This window comes from Oxyura jamaicensis, chromosome 9 (assembly GCF_011077185.1).
Source record: "Oxyura jamaicensis isolate SHBP4307 breed ruddy duck chromosome 9, BPBGC_Ojam_1.0, whole genome shotgun sequence".
NCBI classification, from domain to species: domain Eukaryota; kingdom Metazoa; phylum Chordata; class Aves; order Anseriformes; family Anatidae; genus Oxyura; species Oxyura jamaicensis.
The window spans coordinates 19,158,381-19,180,948 of NC_048901.1; the positions used below are offsets into that span (position 1 = coordinate 19,158,381).

The 22,568-nt window shown below is 37.8% G+C and overlaps 1 long non-coding RNA gene across 1 annotated transcript in view; it reads left to right on the forward strand.

Annotated features, from left to right (window-relative positions):
* The window catches only part of LOC118171620, a 100,022-nt gene extending 78,236 nt beyond the window's left edge, over positions 1-21,786 (forward strand). The window contains exons 3-4 of the long non-coding RNA XR_004753282.1: positions 20,732-20,881; positions 21,649-21,786. This is a non-coding gene — a long non-coding RNA (uncharacterized LOC118171620). The remainder of the gene's footprint in view (positions 1-20,731; positions 20,882-21,648) is intronic.
* Positions 21,787-22,568: the final 782 nt, after the last annotated feature.

The following is a 22,568-nucleotide window of genomic DNA, read 5'->3' on the forward strand; positions in this document are numbered from 1 at the left end:
ACAATGGCTTTTGTTTCAGACCATCTTACTGAAATTGTTTTAGTATAATTTACATTGTATAAATTATTTTTTTTAATTATCTTTTTGTGTGTGTGTGCAGAAGATTTTCACATAAAGCATTTCAAGATGCTTTGCTGGAGACTGAAAATCAACAGGATACAACTGTCAGTTCCATTTTAGCACAGGGCTGAGAGTGTCTGAACATGATAATTTTAGGCATAAAAATAGATGTGTACAGGTAGACATTGAGGTTGAGCTTTCCTTTGTCTCCTACTGTGAAGGACATACGTTTTTGGATGCCAGAAATTTTACACCACAAGAAAGCATCCAATGACTGAAACTCATTTTAGCCCTTTCTTTTAGATTAAATTCTAATGAACAAGACTGAGGCATGTGTAATTTGTCTTTCACACACAAGCCAGACTGTACCTAGGAAAAAGAATCATTGAAATAGTTTATTATAGTAAGTTAATCTCTTGATGTATGAATAAATTGTGTTGTGAAAGGAAGGATATAAATTATTATAATTCCCTGACAACTTATTTCTCTGGCAAAGAGCTTAATGAAACCAGACACAAATGTATCATATTCTTATGACAGTATTTGTATGGGGGTCATATTTTTCCTTTGACTTCTAACCAAATAGTTTGTGCTTAATTTCAGTGAAAGTTTACGAGAATTATTTTTCTGTAACAAAACTACAGAAATACCCATACATCATTGATTTGATTTTAAAATGACTAACAGCATTCTGATTCTGTGTTTTTGTTCTGGACAATTTAAACAATTAAGAATTATAAGATTATTATTATTATTATTTTGTAACTGAAGGGAATCCAGGCAGAAAAATTCCTGTTTAAATGTGGATATCATTACAAGTAGAGAAGTAACAATTATTTTTCAGGATTTCTTGACCTATTTAATCAAGTTCGTACCATTAGGGAAAAGATCTCATTTTTGACTTGCACACTTCTCTTTATTTATCTCTTATTTCTTTAACAGGTGATTAATGTTAAATATGCAACTTACTCTTCCTTAGAGAAAAGCATTATAGTTTTTATTTACAGGATAATTTAATTTAAAATAGTATTTTAACTTTAGTAGATTCAGAATTTTCTTGAGGAATAGAAAGAAATGCAACTTAAAAGAAAGTTAGTTTTGTTATCGATGACTCAGGAAATACCATGCACTTTGTTAACCATGCACAGTGTTAACTGGAGTATCATGCAGCAGAATTTAAATTCATGCCAGAATTTATAAGAAGCTCTCATAATTAATGTATTACAACTAGATATTTTGTAGATGAGTGGGGAAACACTTGAGCTAATATATCTTAAGATGTAAGCAACCGCATAGAGGTTGTAGAGAAATTGAGTGTTATGTTCTTCAGGTACTTTTAGCTATAAAGATCTTCTAGCTCTTTAATTTCTTAAGTATATGCTACTGAAAACTTCAACAGTGATTATTTCTTTTAGAAGATGACTTTTGCATGGATTAGTGTAGCTACTTCATAAGTGGGACATTACAAAAACAGGTGAGCATGACACAGGCAGGAGAGATGACAGCATGAAATGTTCAGTTCACTGGTGCAGGCCTGATAGGCATGCGCATCTCTCACACAAGATGTTAAATCTGGGTCAGTGTGGCCTAGTAATTTTTTACATCTGGGGCTGTTAGAAGTGCAGTTCCCTTCCATGAATAAGGATGCACGTGGTGTGAGAGGCTTGCAGTGTGGGAGTACGCTGGGCCTGTTGTGCAGGGTGGGCAGCGGTGGGTTTTCCCTGCTCTGCTGTGAGCGGGGCTGGGGGGGTGTGAGGGGAAGGCCTGTGAAGCCCAGGCCCACGGGGATTTCACACTTCTGTTTAGTGGGTTGGTCTGGGATCTGGAAAGTTTCTTGCCTTTTTGAAGGTAAACCTGAGCAGGTGCCTCTTACAGAAGCTTTGGTTTTAAATCAACTGCCTTTTTTTAATAGGTGATCAGAAATGACAAGTCAGAGCAGGCTCTGCAAATGTTCACTCTTAATTATGAGGCTTCCTAAGAAAATAATTTTTACTGGTGAAGATCACAGAAACTTGCTCCATTTCTGAAATCTTTTACCATATTTTTGGTGTTTTTAGCTTTTTTTTTTTTTTTTTTTTTTTTTTTCTTTTGTAACACAGAAAATATTCTTTCTAACCTGGCAGACTTACCCCAGAAAGAATTTTCCCTACTGCTCAAATCTCCCTAAATTTAAATCATTCAGGTTGGATTTTTTTTGTGTGTGTGTTTGTTGAGAGTACTGCCTAACCTGAAAAGATAAATTGTAAACAATACTAAGCAGGGCTGGCATTTGCTGTCACAGCCTGTGGAGCTGCAAAATACTGAAAGAGGTAAAACTCTGGGAAAATTGGAATTTGAAAAGTTACATAATCCTGAAAGGAGGAAAAAGCATCCTGGTCTCTTAGAAACTTTGCAAAATCTCTGATGCCGTGTTGTGGAAATCTGTGGCTTTCTACAAGAATGAGGGAAGTGAACCAATTTTTAGTCTTGTACTCCAAAGATTCTGTGCTTGTAGATTAAAATATGATTGATTTCTTAAAATTTCATTTGCCAGGATGTTTGATGGGCATGGCCAGATTCACATCATGTCTCCTTGAATGCTTTATTCTATGGGCACTTATCAGCAGTTGCTGTCTGTAAAATGTATTAGATGTGTCTGTTAATACTCTGACAGTTAATAAGTTCTCGGTTGGTTCAGGAACTAGAAGTATTTGTTCATGTTTGAAGATTAATAATAGGTTAAGTTTGTCATTTAAAGGAAAAAGGAATCCTCCTCTCCTCAGTTTATTCCAGCCTCCAAACATAATTCTCTGTGACAGTTCTAAAGTTTTACTTTAAAGAGTAATTTTAAAGAGTATTTAGACTAGCAGCTCCTGATTTTGGAAACTCTCAGCTACTGCTGCAAAAGTTTAATAACTGAGTCAGTTCGACTAAATTTAGCAGCTGATTGTGATTCAGATGGTGACTGCACGCTGTGCTGCAGTACAGTATTTAGAGCCAGCCTACCTCCAAATGCCCCCAGAAAGCAGCACCCAGCTTTACACTGAACTTGTAAATGAACTGGTCTCTGCAACAGCCTTGCTGCAGTGACTGACATGCTCCTGGTACCTGAACAAGGCTGCGGGCACCTGCACTGCTCCCTGATGCTACTTGGCTGCAGCAAGGGGTTTGCTGAATCTGTACTTCTGTTTAACTCATACAAAAATGCAAGATTGAATACAACTCAGTATGTTTTCAGCAAGAGTTATGAACAAGAAAGTTGGGGACAAGTTACCTTCTAATGCAGTTTCTAGCCTATTAGCAGTAGATCTATAGGGTTTTAGGTCTTCCTCCTCCCTACAGTTTTATAGTTGTTTGTACCAAATCTTTTTGTTTGTTTGTTTGTTTTTGTTTTTTTTACAGATTATGGTAAACCTACCTTCCCACCACAGGAAGCAGCCGACTGAATTTGGTAGGGCAGGAAGAGGAGTTTGGACATAAAGAAGGTAGAGAGGGGATCTTTGACAATAGCAGTAAATAGGTTAATTGATCCCTCTTTATGAAAGTGGTCACTGAAAAGGTCATGGCTCAGCAGCCCAATTTAAAATGATGTGCTTCATTTTAAAATGTCAGTATTAAACAAGAGTGATCAGACATGGGATATTTGAGTCTCCTTATGATATTTATTTGCTGAACGATGAATCTGTTCCTGTGCTGATTTGCATACTTCATTTTAGTAAACAGTGAACATACTAAAATCATTTTAATAAAAGTCTGCGGACACAAGAAGTTTGAGAACAAGTTTTGCCCAGTATAAGGTAAATTAATTGTCAAGTGTAGTGTTGCCTAGGATCAGACCTTGTAATGCTTCTGATAATAACCAAGTTTCCAACTCACAACTCATAAACAGCTCCATGCAATTCCAGAAATGGATTCTGTGAGCAAACCCCCTTGAGTTCTTTCTGACCAGAGGAGATGGCGCAGCTCTGGAAATTTGATGAAAGCTTTCTACTCTCCATCTGCAGTCCATACTCAAATGGAGGATCAATGAGTTTAATGAAGTATTTGAGTTGAATGAAAAGTAGCTAGATTCTTTCTGCCAGACATCTAATCCTCTTCAAAACCTTTTCACTTAATTTTGACTATCATCTGCTTTCTTCCCCACTCCCTTGTATGATGAGATGGCTCAACAGACGCACATCCTTTCTAAATGTCCATCTCTCAGTTCCTGCTCTTTATGTCCTGTTTTCTTTTTGTTTCATCTCTGCTCTGACTTTTTTCATCTCTTTGTGCTGTCTTATTCTTCAAAACTGCTGTCATGTCGCTCTTCTTTATCAACTGATGCACCCGTCTTCTGTCAGATTTCTTGAACAAAACTATTGGAACTGGCTTAACTCACCTCTGTCAACTGAAATGGCTCTAAAGCTGTGTTTACTCCATATTCATTGACAGGACTCGATTATTAAGCAGAATTGGATAAAATTTTGTTGTGGTTTAAAAAATTGTAATCCAGAAGACATGCCTTTTATAAAGAAATATGAAATCTTCTGACATGTAATGATACACTTGTGTATTTAATTACATTGCTCATTTCCCAAATCAGTGTTTGTTTCTTCTGCTTGTAAGCCACTCACTTTATTCTTATTTGTCCATTTACCTAGGATTCCTCACTTCAGAAATGTACTGTACTTTAAAAAGAGGCACCAGTATTGTAGCATTACCTGTTGCCTTGGTAATGCCATTGCATGGGTGCTTCGTGACTATTTGTGGTTTTTAAGATTTGCATCATTCATACTGCACTGCCTCTGCTGTGACAGCAACCAGGAAAATTTCTTCTGTTCTGAGCTTTGCCATTTTCTTCAGAAGAGTTTTTGAGGTCAGTAACATCTACAAAAATCATGAAGTTCTGTGTTTGAATCTTCCTACTTTTCAGCCCATTTCTCCCAAACTAAATGACAAAGAAAGAAGCCCTATTTCATTTTGCAGTATAGGTTTAACGTTTGAAATTAAAAGTAATAGGGTGTGCTTGCTCTGCTAATTCAGAGTTGATAGGAGAGAGATTCTTGTAGGAAGAGATCTCATAAGGTAGGCAGCACCCCACAATGAATGTATTTAGCACTTGTGAGTTACAGATGTTGAATAGCAAGTAAAATTTTCTTGCCTCCTGAAACAGATTTCATCACCCTCAATAGGCTTATGTCAGGGAATATCAGTGCACAGTTCAAATTATACCTCCCTATTCATGTATTTAATTATCTTTCAACTTCATATGGGCACTCTGCAAATGTGTAGGTAAATAGAGAAGAACTAATCACTTGACCATGACACCTGTGCCAATAAATTAATTTCCACAGAGTATCAGGTCCAGTGGAGGTCCTGTTCCCTGTTTAAAGGTGGCTTCATGCTCTGCATTTCACAGTGTTTGTTGTTGTTATTTTGTTCTTTTTCCAGGCCCACACTGAACTTGGTGGGCATAAATTTTTCATTCCAACACTGGTAGCATGAAAAAGAGGATCCTGAGAGAAGCCTGCTTTGAAACTCCCATTTTCTTGCCTCTCATTTCTCTCAGCTTTTTATAAAGTTGATGTGTTCTTCCTTATATGCCTCTAGGGAAACAAAATATGGGTCTGATTTATATACCCAAAAATGATCTCAGTTGCTTAATAGTTGTGTCACATTGTGTATGACACAGCTTACTGCTTTTTGGAATTAAAATTACCATCAGTAGACTTTCAAAGAGATTGGGTTCTCCAGATGAGCTTATGTCCTGAATGAATTATACTGAATGCATGTAGTTAGGGTAAGCAAAAGTAGTCATTGAACTTAATCTGTAGGCGAAAAAGAAGGGTATGAGTAAGGCTCCTAATTTGTACGGTAATACAAATGACAGAAGTAGCCTAGTGTGACTCATAATAAAATGACTTATGACTTCAGGAATTGACTAAAAGTTGTGGCTCAGTCCCAGAGGTTTCAGTTTTCCCATCTCTGCATATCCTCACTTCAAGCTGTCTTTAATCTATTAGTATTAGTGATGGAAGACTAAATTGTGCTGCTCCATGGTTTCAAGATGGAATGTACTTAATAATACCTTGACTTGTGATCTTTGGCATGGAAGAAAAATTAGTTTAATTCTTAAGTTTTTTTTTTTTTTTTTTTAATGAAAAATTTGAAAAAAAAAATCTTCAAGATGTTTGGTTTTCTTTTGGTAATACAGCCAATATTAAATGAAAGAAATAATTAGACTGATAGGTTTTCAGTTTCTGATCAAAAGGAAATGTTAATGTGGATTGGTTTTAACTTGTATAAGAGAAGTGTTCAAACACCTACTCAGCTTTCTTTATGTGTTTTGTCATGCAAGACTGAGTAAACATTGATGTTTATTTTTATATTTAAAATATGTTTTTACATAGAACTATATTTAATTCACAACTTTACAACTATACTTTGCATCTTAATTTAGTTATTCACAATCTGAAAGAGAATCAGACATAATGTAGTTTTCATGCAGATTAGGATTATGTGGTAACCACAGATATTTTGAATATGGAATAACAGAATGAGGAAACAATCCAGACAGTGAGTTAAATATTTTTGTTTCCACTCTTGAAAAAGTCAATGTTTTCACTTTTTTTTTTTTTTTTTTTTTTTCCCCCTCATCTTTCACTTTCCAGTGTTAACCATTTAATGCATCTAAGATGTTAGGAAGGCAAAAAACCAACATAATTTAACCAGACAATTTTGGACTAGATCCAACTTCTCAAAGAAGTTCCAGATCAGTTTTACTGTCACAGGGTGTCCTTATCTGATCAAAGCACATCTCACCTGGCAATTACTGAATGGTAAAGGAGTGATTTTTATGGCAGGTAAGTTTAAGCATGATATATTGCAGTCACAAAAGAACATGAAGACCATTCTTCTCCTCAATCCCTTCCCCAGAAAAGCTCAGTCTCTACCTTTTCCTTTCTCTGCTCATTGCAGAAACATTATTATTCAGTTCCTGATTGTCTAGAGCCTTACCAGCTTTCTGGTTTACCCCTGATTTTAAGGTTCTTTGGTGAAGACATCAGGGTAAGTCTTTTATAAGAAACATCTTGGGAATCTCAAAGTAGAGAAAAGCATGTCAGAAGAGCCAATGCATTGGCTAATAGTTTGGCTAATTGGCTAACAATGCATTGTCAATAGTTTATCTACATCAATAAATGGAAACCTCCTTTGAGAAGTTGCTGTATATCATTTAATATGCAAAGCCACTGTAGCCGTTGCAGGCTGTCTGCAGTTCATCTCATAAACTTTGCTTTGGAGAGGAATTTTTTAATTTCTATCTGTTCATTTCACGGGTAGTACTTTTTTTCTTCCGCCTATAAGAACTTTCAACTTACCTCATTCTGCCTTTGCAAACTTAAGCTTCTGTGCCCAGTAAGATGTGGGTGAGGATCTCATCTGCGCTTACTGTAAGTATATGCAATTTTTTTCTATCATCTCAGCTGCTATAATTTTCCTTATTGAGTTTAATTTAAGACGAGCATGGTTTGTTCATTCCTACACTTTTGAAGATGTGCATTGTCATGACTCACTTCATGAAAAATCTGGGAGTGAATACTCCATACATTAGCATTGGCCATGAGGATGAAACATTTAGTTCTTTTTCTTCTCTTCCTGTAAGCAAAATAGATAAAACAAAATAAAAAAACAGTCATCAAAATGAAATGTATGTTAATTTGAGTCAGAACTATCAAACAAACAAGCAGTTCTTTCCTTTTGATGATTGAAATAATTGATTTTGCTAAAATGAATATTAGCAGAGAAGTAGTGATTGTTATTGAATGTTCAGGTCAGTTGTGGCACTAAATCAGGACACCAAGACACAAAGTGAACTGGGTTTAATAGGTCATGGTTTTCATCCCTCCCTCACCTCAGCACGAGTGCAAGAAATCAGAGAACTGGGGCACTATCTATTTTCTTATTTAAGATTTGTGCTTGGAAATTCCAAACAGCTCCTTTCTCCAGGACCAGGGCTCTACACTTTGTAATGAGCTCAGGAAAAAAAAAAAAAAAAAAAAAAAAAAAAGTTTCATAGAAATCTAATACCTGATTTTTACGTGCTTTGTTCCCTTTCTCAGAGCCAGATTTCACCTGTGATGATGTTTATCTCCTATTTAATTTGGAAAATATGCTGGGGATACAAAAATGTAGCCCTGCACTAACAATCACATCCAGAGGTTAACACTAAGTTTCAATGGCAAGGCATGTACCCTCCAGAGACGAGGGCTGTTTGGGTTGGAGATTTGGCACCTAATGGAATTATTTTAACTGAACAGATCAAAGGGTAGAAACTGAGCAAAGAGATTCTGCTGTTGAACAACTGATGGATGGCCTCATTTGCCTACAAAAAACGGGGCTTCAGTGAGCGCCACAGGGAAGTCATTCCAGTACAGTGTGAAAATCTGACAGAATTACTGAATGAATGGCCCTTTTACAGTCGTGGGATCTAAAATAAAGCCTACAGCTGTGCAGCCAGGAACTTCTCTGTATAGTGGCAAGAAACACAGGACAATTCAGGGCACCGTTCCATGCCAGGCTTAATCCAGTCTCACTGTCACCCATATATCTCTCCTCCAAATAAATTAGTTTCCCATCGGATCAGTGAGTCATATTCCAGCAATGCAGCAAATGACTAAATTTAATATGAGGAAAGGGTGAGGGACATGTCAATGGAGCTAGGAGGGGAAAGAAGAGGGAATTAAACCATCACTTTTAGCAGCAACACACAGTTTGATGAAATTAAGCACAACATGAAGCTGTGCCTTCAGAGAGCTTGGATAAACTGGAGATAAATTAGAAAAAAAATAATTGGAAGCCCCTTGCTGTGAGGAGTAAGTAGTACAGTGTGGTTTTGAAGCATCTCTACTACGGAGGGAAACATTTGAGGATGCTTTTGTGAAGAATTAAGTCTCGGGAAAAATGAGAATTTACCTGCATCAGACTGGAACAATTGTTTTTCCAGACAGATTTTTACAAACATCTGACCTATTTGAGCAGTTTACTTCTCATTTCGTATCTGTTTAGGCTGACCCTGCTATGCCTCTGCAACAGCTGTTTCTGAATTTTTCTCAAATTGATTTTACAAATGGTGAACGTTAACTCATTCTGGTCACAAACAGGCTGAAACACCAGCTCACACAATGTTTTAATGTCCCATCTGCATTCCTTTTCATCTTCTTCATTCATTGCTTTTTCCTAGGATTCCTGCTCTCTGAAAGACCATCGCTGTTTAATTCCTGTGCCATCTTTTTTTCATGGCACTCTGGAGCAGCAGTGTTTTTTATAATTCTGCCTTCTTCCTGCAGAGGGCCAGTTCAACCCATTTGAGTCCCACATCCATCTGGTGCAGCACATACACTATCTGACATTGGGGCAGGTTTATAAGTAGAGCACTGAGAGCAATTAGCATTTGAATTAAAGCTACCTGTGGATAACAACAGGTGATTACCCTATTTAACAGCTGTTAAGTGGTGTTATTTGCCAGCTATAGACCACAGACTGAGTGAATTGTGTGCATACAAATGGGAGTTACAGTGCATACAAATGGACGACAGTAATTAAATAATATTTTTTAAATTGCAACAGTCATATGTAGATGGTGGTTCAAAGCAGGTAGTCAAAGGGTTTGGGAAGTATTTCAGAATATAGGGCAGTAACATCATTAAGGTTAAAGAGCAGTCTATGTTTTGGCAGCCAGTGGTTTGTTCTAGAAGTAAAAAGAAAAAAAAAAAAAAAACAGAACTCGCTATTTACTCTGATTCAGCTTCTGGCAAACAGAGAAAATAGTAAGAAACTAGAGCACAAGATTATTTTCTCCTTCTGTTTTAGCTCTACGTTTCCAACAAGGCTTAATCAACCTCAGCGTTCCTTGGAAAGCCCAGCATTGTTCCTGCTCTATGTGCCTCCTTGCCTCCTCGCATGTGGGAGAAGCCGCTTTGCTAACTCGCTCCCTTCTGTGCTGGGGGTGGATGAATGTCTTTTTTGGGCGTTTGCTTAGCATATGGCTGTGCAACATCCTCTTAAATCCGTGTGGGGTCTGTCCCATGGTTCTGCTTCTCATATTGCTGCGTAATATCTCATCAAGTCTGGCTGCACCCTTTCCAGTAGCCATTCTCATTTGCTGAAAAGTTTTTCTTATGATCCCCTTCTCCAAGGGCATGGATTTTCAATGACTTTTTAAGGCCTCCCAAGGCATCTGAAGTGAATCTATCCTCTGAGGAACGCTGATTAGATTTCTGCTTAAGTATTTGCTTGCACTGTTAAAACTAAATCATTTTATCAATGACAACTGGTGTCATTGCTACTCCAGAGCTGCCTGCGTTTTGTGTAAGTGCAACTGTTACAAATTACAGGATGAGCTTGAATTTTTCCCTGTGGCATAATTATCTATTCAGTTTTAAATCTCCCATGATTTGCAAATGTGCATTCTCACTGAGTTAGTATGAATAGAGATGTCCGTTCATGTACATACAGGTATTCAGTACTCAGTTCCAGAATGCTGGAATGCAGGGTCAGTGCTACAGCTTAAAATGGATGCCTGTTGATTTTTACTAATGAGAGCTGCCTGATTAAGGCATTTACTGTACGGCGTATTTGAACTGAAATTAAATGCTTGTTAACCTTCTGATGCCAGCCAATTGTGTGCTACATCCAGCCGGAAAATTATTTTAGTGACAATATTAGTTAACTGGAATTTGATGCAGATCCGTACTGAATCCATCTGCTATTAAGAGGCTGGTAATGACTTTAAAAAGTTTTAGTTAAAGCACTGTAGCCCTCAGTCATAGTGACACTGCAGAAGGCCCAAACTGTTTAGAGACAAGCTGTATGTCATCAAAACAGTTATTTGAATAGAGTTCAATAAGGGTTGGATACATAAACACCTTTAAATATGTCTTTTCTTAGGGTTATTCAGGGATCATTATCTAAGTGATGGTAATACTCACCCATTTTTTTACCCTAAATTTAGGCCAGAGGCAAACTCCGTGCTTGTGGGCAGGCTGATTTCCAACCTATACATTACTCATTTTTTCTTTACTCACTTGCTCTCAGGCAGGAAATTATACATTTTTTCATAAACAGTTTCCTGTCACAAGTACCTTTAGAAGCTGTTTCTTCTTCCAAACAGAAATTTGCTGCCAGTAAGTGTTTTCTTAAGTCTCTAGTGCTAAAATAGTGCCAAATTCTACATTGGTACAAGTCTCTGTTCAGATTGTGCTAAGCTTGTGCCCTAGCCAAGCTTAAATAGCTTTCTTTATTTTAAAACCACAAGATACTGCACTGTGTGTACAGTATCCTTGCTATTAGCAGCTGGGCATCTTAATTTGTCTCAAGATCAATGTGAAAAGCAACACGACTCTTTTTTCCTTTTCATCCATGTTGGATGATTGGTATCTTGGAGGAACAGAAGGTCTCCTGGTATAGGAAGAGCACACAGGCCAGCTCGATGTGGAAGACACGCTGGCCCCATATCCAGAAAGGAAAAGCCCCAGGAAAGCATTGATAAATCAGTTCTCTACAGAGAGCATGTGGCACGTGGCCCTGCCTCCCCACGGCTTGCTGCAGGGCAGGGAGATCGGCTGAATTAATCTTGCCCTTCTGATTCCTTCCTCCTGCTAATCTATATCTGACGGGATTATTTCACACAATACAAATCCAAATGTGTCTATTTAAAGATAACCAGCCAAACTACAAATATATAGAGAGAGATCTAGATTTTTTTTTTTTTTTTAAATAAAATAGAATAGTTTAAAGTGCAGAGGGGATAAGGTACAGAAGAGAACTGCATGTTCTTGACCATTGACAGGTTTTAGCTTGGCTATCTGATGAATCACATGCCTGCAATGAGAATTTGGTGTTTTGGCACAGACCTAAAACTCTTCTCGATTCAGGAGGAAGACATTTGCCTGTAAGTCATGAGACAAAGCAACTTTCAAATTCGTTTTATTATATAGAAAAGTCATCTGAAATCTTTTTCAGGGGTATAGGTTTTTAATGCTGTGACTGATAATAGCTCTTAGGAAAACTGTAATTTAAGTAAACCACATGTCCACATGACCTACAAACATGCAAAATTAATTCATAAGCTTAGTTGTTACTTAATGATGACATTAAGCTGCAAAGGAAATTATAGTATGTTGTAAATATTTTGATTTGCTCTCTGTTTTTATGTTTTGCAGTGACATATTAATCCATCAGGAACAAAATATAGAAAATGCAAATGCATATTAACTAACAGATTACTAATATATGAAAGAAATATGGCAATTGGGGCACTTTATTGGAGATGCAAATCTTTTTTTTTATTAGTGTGGCATGAAAATCTAATAAATAAAAGATGAAGGAAACTTCATTTAATTAAGCTACTGCATTGTAATGCTAGCACTATTGATAGAACAGCTATTTAACAACGTAGTAATGAATGTTCAGTTGTCACAGCCTTGGAAGGTGTAATGCAGGGGTTTAATGCAACATTATTTCTTTTCTCATCCTAGCTTTTAAACACTGCTCAATATCAGTCATGTTTGTGTTCAGTTGTTTCCAATCTATTACAGAAAAAAGAATGTTACAAATATATATATATTTTTTTTTTACTTAAAAAGTGCCATCCTGATCACTATAAAAAGCAAGTGAATAAACCTTATTCAGCCATTATTTTTTCACAATGCTTATAATAAATAATTCTTGCAATAAATAAACTAAACCTTGTTAGTAAATAATAAAGTAAACGCATCAGGCTGGGAAGGTTTATGTGTTCCTTGCAGAACAGAGACACACTCTTCAAATACCCAGGGGTAATATTTAATTAACCCACTTGGTTATAAATTCATGCAGACTTTTCTTTGTCATAATAAAACTCAGAGCAGAAAAAGCCCTAGAATTTCTCCTCTCTCGGATACCTACTATTATTAATTTACAATTGTTTATTCAGAAAACCATTGCAAATACTGATGGTTAAGGGCTCTGGTGGCCCTCGGGACTTTTTTATGTTCATGTGCTAATGGTCTGTGTTCTTAGCCCTGGTTTGTGACAAACGGGTCATCGTCTTGTCTAAACTCACCAGGTAGTTCTAGATTCACATCAGTGCTCTGGTCACATCTCTACTACAAGTCCTTTGGGTGCTTTTGGTGCCCTAAACTTGCTCTGCCCAACTGCTCCCCATCAGTGAGACATTTGCTATCGATACCCATACTAGATATGGCCATCAATGCAGATCTTTGCCAAAAGAGCACAAAGGGGGATATAAAACAACTGAAACAGCCATGATTTGGCCATTCAGTATATTTCTGACATGCGGGACTATATTAAAGTCATTGCCATCAATTATAATTATCCTTGAATTGTGAGAGCTAGTCATGTTCACATGATATGTAGCTGTTGACTCTTGTTAGAGTAGCTTTATATGGGAATGAGACAGTTAGAAAGAGACAGTCATTCTTACCCAGCTATCACATTTCCGACCTCCTCAGAGTCCACTGCTTAAACAAAATCTAATCCAAACAGGGCAAAGTGCTTTTGGTGTACACTGTTGAAACCTCCCAGAATCTTTAAACCATCAGCTTTTGTGGTTCGCTGCCTACCTGAATGAATTATTTTCAACTGATTTGGCACATCTTCAAAGGAACAGATGGTTCCATCTTTACTGCAAAGACAATAACTGCAGCAGCAACAAAATAATCTGTGAGTCTGGCTAGAAACTCCTTAAATATAAGGGAGAGCTTGATGACCATCTTACATTTCTGACAATTATCTCAAGGAAGAAATACATTTAACAAGAAAATCACATTATAATTTACTAGGCAAAATATTACATCCATGGAACAGTTGTTCGAGGTTGCAGGGAGACTAAACTGTTATGCATGAGTTTCTAATATGACCTCCCCTGCAATACAGCAGCTGGGAAGAGAGAAATTATGAAAATATGATGTTGAGATACTTCTTTATTGAAGCTAAAAATAAACCAATGTATGTTATAAAGAAAAGAATATAAGAAGAAAATGGGGACTAGGCTGAGAGAAGCACAAATGATGTGAGCAGGAATATGCAGCAAAAGCACGAGGGATTTCAAATAGTCAGAATTGTCTGGATTACCACCTAGCATCATCTAGAGAATATTTTTGAATGGCCTTAGTCTAGGAGTGCTTGTTTTAAGCCAGTATCCAGTGCATATTTGGAATGGGATTCTCCTGAATTTGCCTTTTACTTTCTATTATTTCAGCACAGGAAAAGCAATATAATTGACAAGGTAATTTTCTTCAATTACTGAAAAGGAGGTAATCAGATATATAAGAAAGATTGACATTAGAGAGAAAGCAATTAATAGTGATCATTGTATTAAATACATACTTTTTTTTTTTTTTTTTTGCTAATTTTCCAGGGTAATATTACCAAAATGACATTTATTAAAAAGAAAATCTTTCCCTGTACAGACTAGCTGTCAAATATTAATACGAAGTCTGACTTTTTTATTGTTTCTATTTTTAAATTGCAAGTAAATTGCCCGGGATACTGTTGTATATTGTAGAAAAGATGCTCTCTTGCAGACAGGGCCAATACCAGTTTTCTGTCTTTTATGGGGAGAGCTAATTACTGGGAGTAGGCTATATAAAAAATATTTGGAGAGCTACTTCAGCTGAGGCAGTACTTGTTCGCTGAGTCACTATACCCTTGGCTTCTCAGTTTTTCTTTGACCATGCTGTCCCCTCTGCACAGCTGTTCAATAGGGTGGGAAGAGGACCTTTCTTAAATTTGGTGTGCTGCAAACTTAGTTCTCTGGTCATTTTTCAGCTAGATTTGCTGCCTGATCCAGTTCACTGTGTGGTTGTGATAATGAGACTGCTCCATGGGGAAGGAATAAGCCCTGATGAGCACACACCGCGTAATCTAGGGCTGTTAGTGGGTAAATGTGCATCAAACTATGGCTGGCACGAGCAAATGTGTTTCCCTGCTCTTCAGTCAGGGAGAGGCAGGCTCCGCAAAGGAAATCTCTGCTTGAGACAAATAGATGTGCATTTGTGCTGACGTGAGACCTTCAGGGGAAGTGGTCTAGATGTCAAGGTGGTTCTCTGGGGTAGATTAGTCCGACAAGCAGGCTGACAGGTCAGGCAGTTCCTGCAGCTTGGCAATATTCTCAGGAAAGCACTTGTGTGGTAATGAGGTCCATTCCCTCACTAAGGTGCAGCTGGTAGGTAGCAGAGGGGTTCAAGGGCCCTGAACATCTGTCAGAGCAGGCAAACAGGTGGAATCCAGCTGCGGCCACAGTTGCTCTTATAATTCATGCATCATACCGAGTCCTACGGGATGCTCCTGGTGGAAAGCACTTTACTCGTAGGTTAACATATTGCCCTCAGTCTGTAGCCTGGGCCCCCACCCAGCGAGAGTTTCATTTGCTGTTTACACATTAGCAGCAATAACAAGGAAACATGGAAGCACGCTGAGGTTCAAAATAATTATATTTGCTAAGTACACACAAAGAGCTTGACTGCACTCTCACCATTGATCTGAGTGATTTCTGACAGCTGCTTAACCCTGATGCATTCAGATCATTGCTGCAGTGCTTACAAGTTACTTACAGGGATGTTTCTTCTTCCTAGGTGGAAAAAAAAAAAAAAGAAAATGATGGTAACAATTAGCAATCAGCAAACAGCCTATGGCTTGATTACAGACACAGGTAGGTTTTTGAAATAATTTGTGTATTGAACAGAGTAATTTTATTTTGCTTAAGTTCTACTTGAATATTCCTTACATCCATATGTTCCTAGGGGAAAAAAAAAAAGCCATTACATAAGAAAAAGGTTCAGTCTGTTCTTAGTGAGATCAATACAGCTCATCTGTTTACATGATTCTAACTAGGATTTGTTGGGTAAAATACTTTGGGGAAAGGTTTTCTTCTTGAATACTGAATGACAGGACTTCATTTTCATCATTTGCTCATATTTAATTACTATGTCACGAGGCCTACATTTAATCTTAGTTTAAGAATCTGATTTTTCCATGGCTTATTTAAGAAAGACTAAGGTAGGTATTTAGTATGTGTGACTTGAGCAAGAGGTTTTTTTTTTTTTTTTTTCCCAGTACATAATAAAAAGGTGATGCAAAATAAAATGTCTTTTATTTTCCCCTCCTTTTATGTTGAGTAGTTGACAGTTCTTATGTTTTTAATCTGTATCTTCTATTTTCTGCATTTTTCTCACATCCCTAAATGAATTGTAGCTTTCAACCATTTTGTTGTCCATCAAAATTGGAAAACAGAGAAATTTCACCAATTGCGAACTTGACTTTCAGTGCTGCCTGTTCTGTCATTCTTAGTTCAGCCTCAAATTTAGGATCTCTCAGTGGGAGAAGATGTATCTTTGGTGAACACTGACTTTGTCACAGCTTGACAGCACTTTTTTATATGCCTTAGCTTTATGGGCTTTGATGTTTCATGTTTATTAAGTTGTAAATTGAAAATAAGATGAAAATTCAAAGCAAGTTTCAATCAGAGCTGTAGGATGGCTTTTTTTTTTTTTTTTTTTTTTTTTTTTGTGGACTTCTGCACATTTTAAACCCCTTTTGCTAAGCGAACCTTTTATAAAAAAAAAAACAAAAAACAAACCAAAAAAAAAAAAAAGAAGAGAAAATAAAAACTTTGAGCAGATGACCTAGCTGATAATTATGGTGATGGATTTGAGGCTGTAACTGCTTAACTGGGAACACTGAAAAAATACACACGGAGAATGAAACTCAATGGCGAGGGGCTGGAAATGGTTCTGTCTGGGGGAATTTGCCAGATCTCTGGTGAGTGTGCAATGAGTGAGCCTCTTAGTTTCACTGTGCTCACAGACACCTTGACAGCCTTGCCCTTGGCAGAGCAGCTGCCTCCCTGAGTAGCCAGACAGCAGGGCCTCAGAGCAGCAGGCAGGCAGCAGAGGCGGCTGGGAGCCAGCCGTGCAGGTGCGAGGCTTTCCCGTATCACTTTTTATGCAGTCTGTTCCCTCTGCAATACTGCTGGGCTCAAGAGGTGCGATTCATTTCAAATGAGTACTGGAGGAAAGGATTTTGCCTAGGAAGGATTACGGTAAGCAGCAGAGCTAGGGAGAAGGGGTGTGCGCTGTTTTATGTCCTACGGCTGGAAAAGTTTATCTGTGCAGATGTGAGAGGTCCTGCTGTGTCTTCGAATGATGCTGATATGTACATTGCTTCTACCTTTCAGTCTGATGGCATGGCTCTTCACTACTCTCAGTCTAGAGTACTGTTCCCAAAGAGGTAGCAGAAGCTCAGGTTAAACTATATGGTCTAGCTGCTGTAGCCAGTATCTGTGGGCTTATTACATTTTTTTAAGTGATCTTATGAAGTATTTCTTTTTTTTCTGGCCGAAGGTGATGAGAATTTACTGTATCTTATCCTAAAAGAAAGGTCTAATAACTTTCTTCCTCTTACCTGTTCCACAACTCGTTGTTTGAATTGTACAGGCTTTTCAGTATCAGGAGGATCTCAGGATTTTTTTAGCTGGTAATCTTGCACGGTTCCACTTGCTGTTTAGTATTTTACCTAGATGTTAAATGAGACAATGACGTGGCAGGAATATGGCAAGTACAGTTTAAAGATTGGTCACCTGTTATGTGCAAGAACCTGGGAGCCTCGTATGAAGTTTATGTGTAACTTCTGCTATATTGCAGACTCCTTGCTGAAGGAACTAGAGGGAGAAAAGGTGGGGACTTTGTGTGGTGGATACTGCTGCTCTACCTATGTCTCTTTTGTGTCGTGCCTAATTAGCTGGTATTTAAATCTCTTGGAGCAGAGTTCCCAACTGTATGTGTGTCGGTGACTGGCACAGTGAGATCCCACTAGAGGACTGTGGGCATTTTGTGGTTCCAGCAGTGATAACTGGTTTCAGTGTGACACATCTTTTTATTTTTTTAAGTGAAAATGTGCAGATTAAAGACCACAGCTGAGATGTTTACAGTTGCAACATGGTGAACAAACAGATAAGGTAATTTTCCCCCTTCTGCTAGTTACCAAAGCAACACTATAAAGATACTTTTAATTTAGTTTGGTGCTGTGAAGATTAAAGCTTAATTAAAATGCTGATATTAAAAAAATAGTAAAACACTGGAACAGCATAGGAAAAATAGAAGGACATAATTATAGTCCAGTGAATACTTATCACTTGTTATGAATCTTTGGAGCAGAGATATTTTTTTCTCTCAATTGAGAGTAATTTTATTCTGATCATAAATCTGAATGACCAGAACAACCTAGGATCATAGCTGTTTATAAATTAATAAGGACAGTTGTAAGGAATGTGTTATTCTGATCATAAAGTACAAGACAGTGAGTTTTTCTTTGCTGGTCCATTTCTTTAAAAAATTCTCTTGCATACTAGTCAGGGTGAAAGACTTTAAGAAGACAGAAAAAAAAAATATATATATATATATATATTCCAGCATTTCACATGGCTTGCATAGAAATTCAACTATTTAATCTTGAAAGATCTGTAACTTTCAAATTAATTATTAAACATACTCCTATTGTGAGTTTGGAAGTAGTCAGGTCTTCAAGTGGTACTTACAAGGATAGCCTCTTTTTACCAACAGATCTACACCGAGGTGTACCAGATGAAAAGATAGGTTGGGGTGCCAGAGTGGCACCAATATTAAAAATTTCTCCAGGAATGAGAATTAATTGGCCCTTTTATTGGCCAATTAAAAATTTGTTGCTTTGCCAGATTCATCCTAATGAGTTTAAAGTTGCTGTGGAGAGAACCCATGTTTGTCCAGTCAAAGCAAAACCAAGACCTGAGATGATATTCTTTCACTGCAAAATTCAAATTAGTGATCTCTGTCTATGACAGAGGAGGAATGCTAGCAAAGGTTCAGCTTCAGCTTGTTAGCTTTGTTGATAGCTGTGTTGCTGGTTTCTTCAAGAACTTGCTCTCAAGATACAATGGCTATTACCCTAGAGAAGTAACTCCAAAACCGACTCAGCTAAACATGCCCTCGTACTAACCTACTCTGTTCATCTTGCTCAAGCATTTTAAATCCATTTTTGACCGTATATCATACATTACTTCCGTGCACTGTATCATTAGCAAAATTAGTCATTTAACCTTGCATCAAAGCAACATTATATTTGTTATGATACTGTGATGACTACTGTTGATGCAACTCAGCCTTGTAGCTCATCTCTGACTTCTTGCCCTGGGATGCTGAGGAAACTGAAAGATTTCTGGGCTTCAAGGACAAGCTTATGGAAATAAATCCAGTGGGGTTGCTGACCAGACTAGAAACTGGCCCAGGATGTCTGTGAAATGCAAAGGGCTTTAGGCTTGGGGAGCATATATGTGAAGTATTTCATCAATATCTGCTCTGTTCTTAGACTCTTTCTTGGCTGTCTTGTTTTGCCCATTGTTGGAGACAAGATATTGCATTATCTGGAGCTTTGGTCAGGAAAAGCAAACCTTTCAACATTAAAAATATTATTTTATTTTTCTAATCAAGACACGAGTGAATTTTTTGGCTTCCGGGCTAGCATATATGTATGAGTTCTCAACAGGCCTACAACTCACACTTACTCCAAACTCAATTTCTGATTCCGTTATAGAAGCTGTTAAAAAAACCTCATGGTGTAAATCTCTTTGGTGGTATTCCTGCAAAACTTTAAACAAGCAATGAACAAACAAACACTTTTAACACAAGCAATACTTCAGGAAACGCTCCCATATGGTGCAGCTTGGATCTTGCACTGTCTTTCAGGAACCAGAGATGATGAGCACATGAAGGGCTATATAATTTAATATAATCCAGGAGCATGTACAGTTAAAAGTTATAATTGCTATCTTAAGAAAATTAAACTATTTTTGTCTACAAAGAATTATTAGTGTCTAATATCTGCTTACGGAAAAAAAAAAAAGAAAAAAAAAAGCCATGTAAATTTATTCTGGAATGCCATTGTACAATTTACTGTGCCAGGGACTCAGGCTATTTATGTTTTTGACTGCATCGTCTTCACTAAACTTTAAGAAAATATAAATTTCCATGGTAACCGCTGCATCACACAACAAAGACATGTATACACCACTTAGATCTTTAAAGAGGCAGACCCTAGAATGAAATATAGCTTGCATTTTTTTTTATTATTATTATTTATTTTTTTTTTACTAAATGTTATTCTTCTTAGTAAATGCTCAGGTTTTGTTGATTTTCAATAAATTCTAATTTTACATTAAAAAGCATCATATAAAATATTGTGTCTAAAATAGCAAAGTTCTGTCATAAAGCCGTTAACTTGATGAGAGTCATTCATGCAGATGAGATCACTGAGCTGTAAGACAAGAGCAGGAATGGCTGTGAGGTGATGGTATTCTCTAGTTCTGTCTTCCTGTTATTTCTACTAGACATTATTTTTCCATTTTTCATTTTTTATCACAGTAGAGTGATAAGGTCACAGTAAAGTCACAGGGCTGGGTTCTTTAAAAATATTTGCATATGTATGGTTACATTTTCCAACTGATTTTTACAGCTACTGTCCAGAAAAAAAAAAAAAAAAAAAAAGAAAAAGAAAAAAAAAGTGGAGGCCATTCTGTTTGTCTCTAACTTTGTAATGAAACTGCAGCTATTCACTTGAGAGCATGTCTCACTTTAGTAATGCTTCTCATTTTTCATCTTTCTGTTCACAGGCAGCATCGCAGGTCCCAGATCTGCACTGTGGTCCATCCAGGTCACCTGCATGGCAGAGAGCTGGCCCAGGAGAACTTTGAGGCAGAGCCCGTGCCACTTCTCCTGGTTGCCACCTTGGGCTCTGGCTCTTACGAGGGCAATTAAACAGCTGGAGGTCTGTGGTGAGTAGCACCTCTAGAGTATAGCATTATGTTTTTATTCAAAATAGATCTAAGGCAAAAAGCAAATCATACCTGAAGGTTGAGGAAAAATATTGTGGTTTGATTGTTTCTGGACTGAGGAGATGAGAGGGCTGTGCCTGTGGCTTTAGCATGTGGCCATGGGCCTTCTGGCATATCATGCAAAGTTTCTGGCAAAGGCTGCTTGTTGGTATAGCCTCGTTCATGTCAGAATCCCTTTCCCACCGAAATAAGCAGAGTTAGAGACTACATCTCTCTCTCTGCACTGTGGAAATACTTCATTTTTTTTGGCAAGCAGAGCTGCTTGCCAATATTTAGCCCTCAGCAATTTTTTATGATTGAGTTATAAAACCTGGAAATAAGAGCTTATAATGAAAATGCCAACACCACATTAAAAATAGCAGGAGCAGTGGGCACGGCTGTAATGATGTTCTTTGCTTTGGTTTTAATTCCTTCTCCTAACCAGCTCTGCTTCCTGCAGCACTGGAAGTAAGAGATGTTCTCAGCACCTGCTGCTCTGAACACGCTGTGTGTGGGTGTGCAGTGCACAGGCTCCCAGATGGGCTGCCTCAGCACACATCCAAATTTTGAGCTGTGCTGCACCATTCCAAGAGGGAGAGGAGGGGCAATAAACCAAAGGATGGGGTACAGTTATCATGGGAGTAAATGTTCCCTTTCTGTAATCAATCTTATACCTAGGAAATTCCAATAATTTGACTCGAGTTTCTTCTGGTTTATACCCATGCAAGGGAAGACCAGAGATTCCTGCTTTCATGGGAAGAGCTTTCCCTCTGCTGCTGGTGCCAGCAGCCCTGGGATTGTTCTGCATTCCTCTGCAGCACTGTTTTCCTTTTGGGATCATCTGACTCTCTCTCTCCATCTGTTGAAGAAACTTTTCATACTGAATGGACATAGTATAATCTCCTGCAACTTGAAATACGTCCATTTAACTGAATTTTTTGGACCTACAAACATGGCATCTAGCTGGAATATAACAGCTTGGAATGGGGCAGAGGGAAGAGCAGGCGTTAGTGGTGGTGCCATCATGGGAGGGCACTTTGGAAATGCTGAAAGCTTCCCAGTTTATTCTGCCTCTCCCTCTCCACCTCCTATTCCTCTTCCTTCATCTGCATGTACCTCCTTTCCGTCAGGAGTTTGACTGAATGCTGGAATGGAAGATTAGGTAATAAGTAAATTAATGTTACTTGGCTGTCTGTTACAATCGAGTGACACATTTCCAAACACAGGGCTGAGGTTTAATCACGCTAGCCATTGATTCTGAATGTGCAGCAGAGCACTCTGTGTCCATCAAGGCAATTCTGTACAATTAGTCATTCTTGACCAAAAATTATTATTATGATAACTGCTAATAAATTACATTTTCAAAGTCATTCTGGTGTCACAGTCCTGTGATGTTACCAATGTAACAAAGAAGTTTACTGTAATGAGGCCTAGCAACCCTCTTGGTAAAGCTTCATTGCTGGTTTCACTGACATGCTTCACAAGTAGTTTTATGAGAAGTCTTTGTGGACATATGCACCTTAACTTCATAGCTGCACTTAAATACTCGGTTGAAGTTCTTTATGAAAGTTGTAAATGCAGAACCTGTGTAAGTTTCTCCAGCATCCAACAGATGTGGAAGAACCCCCAGTTCTTCAGACAGCTCTGC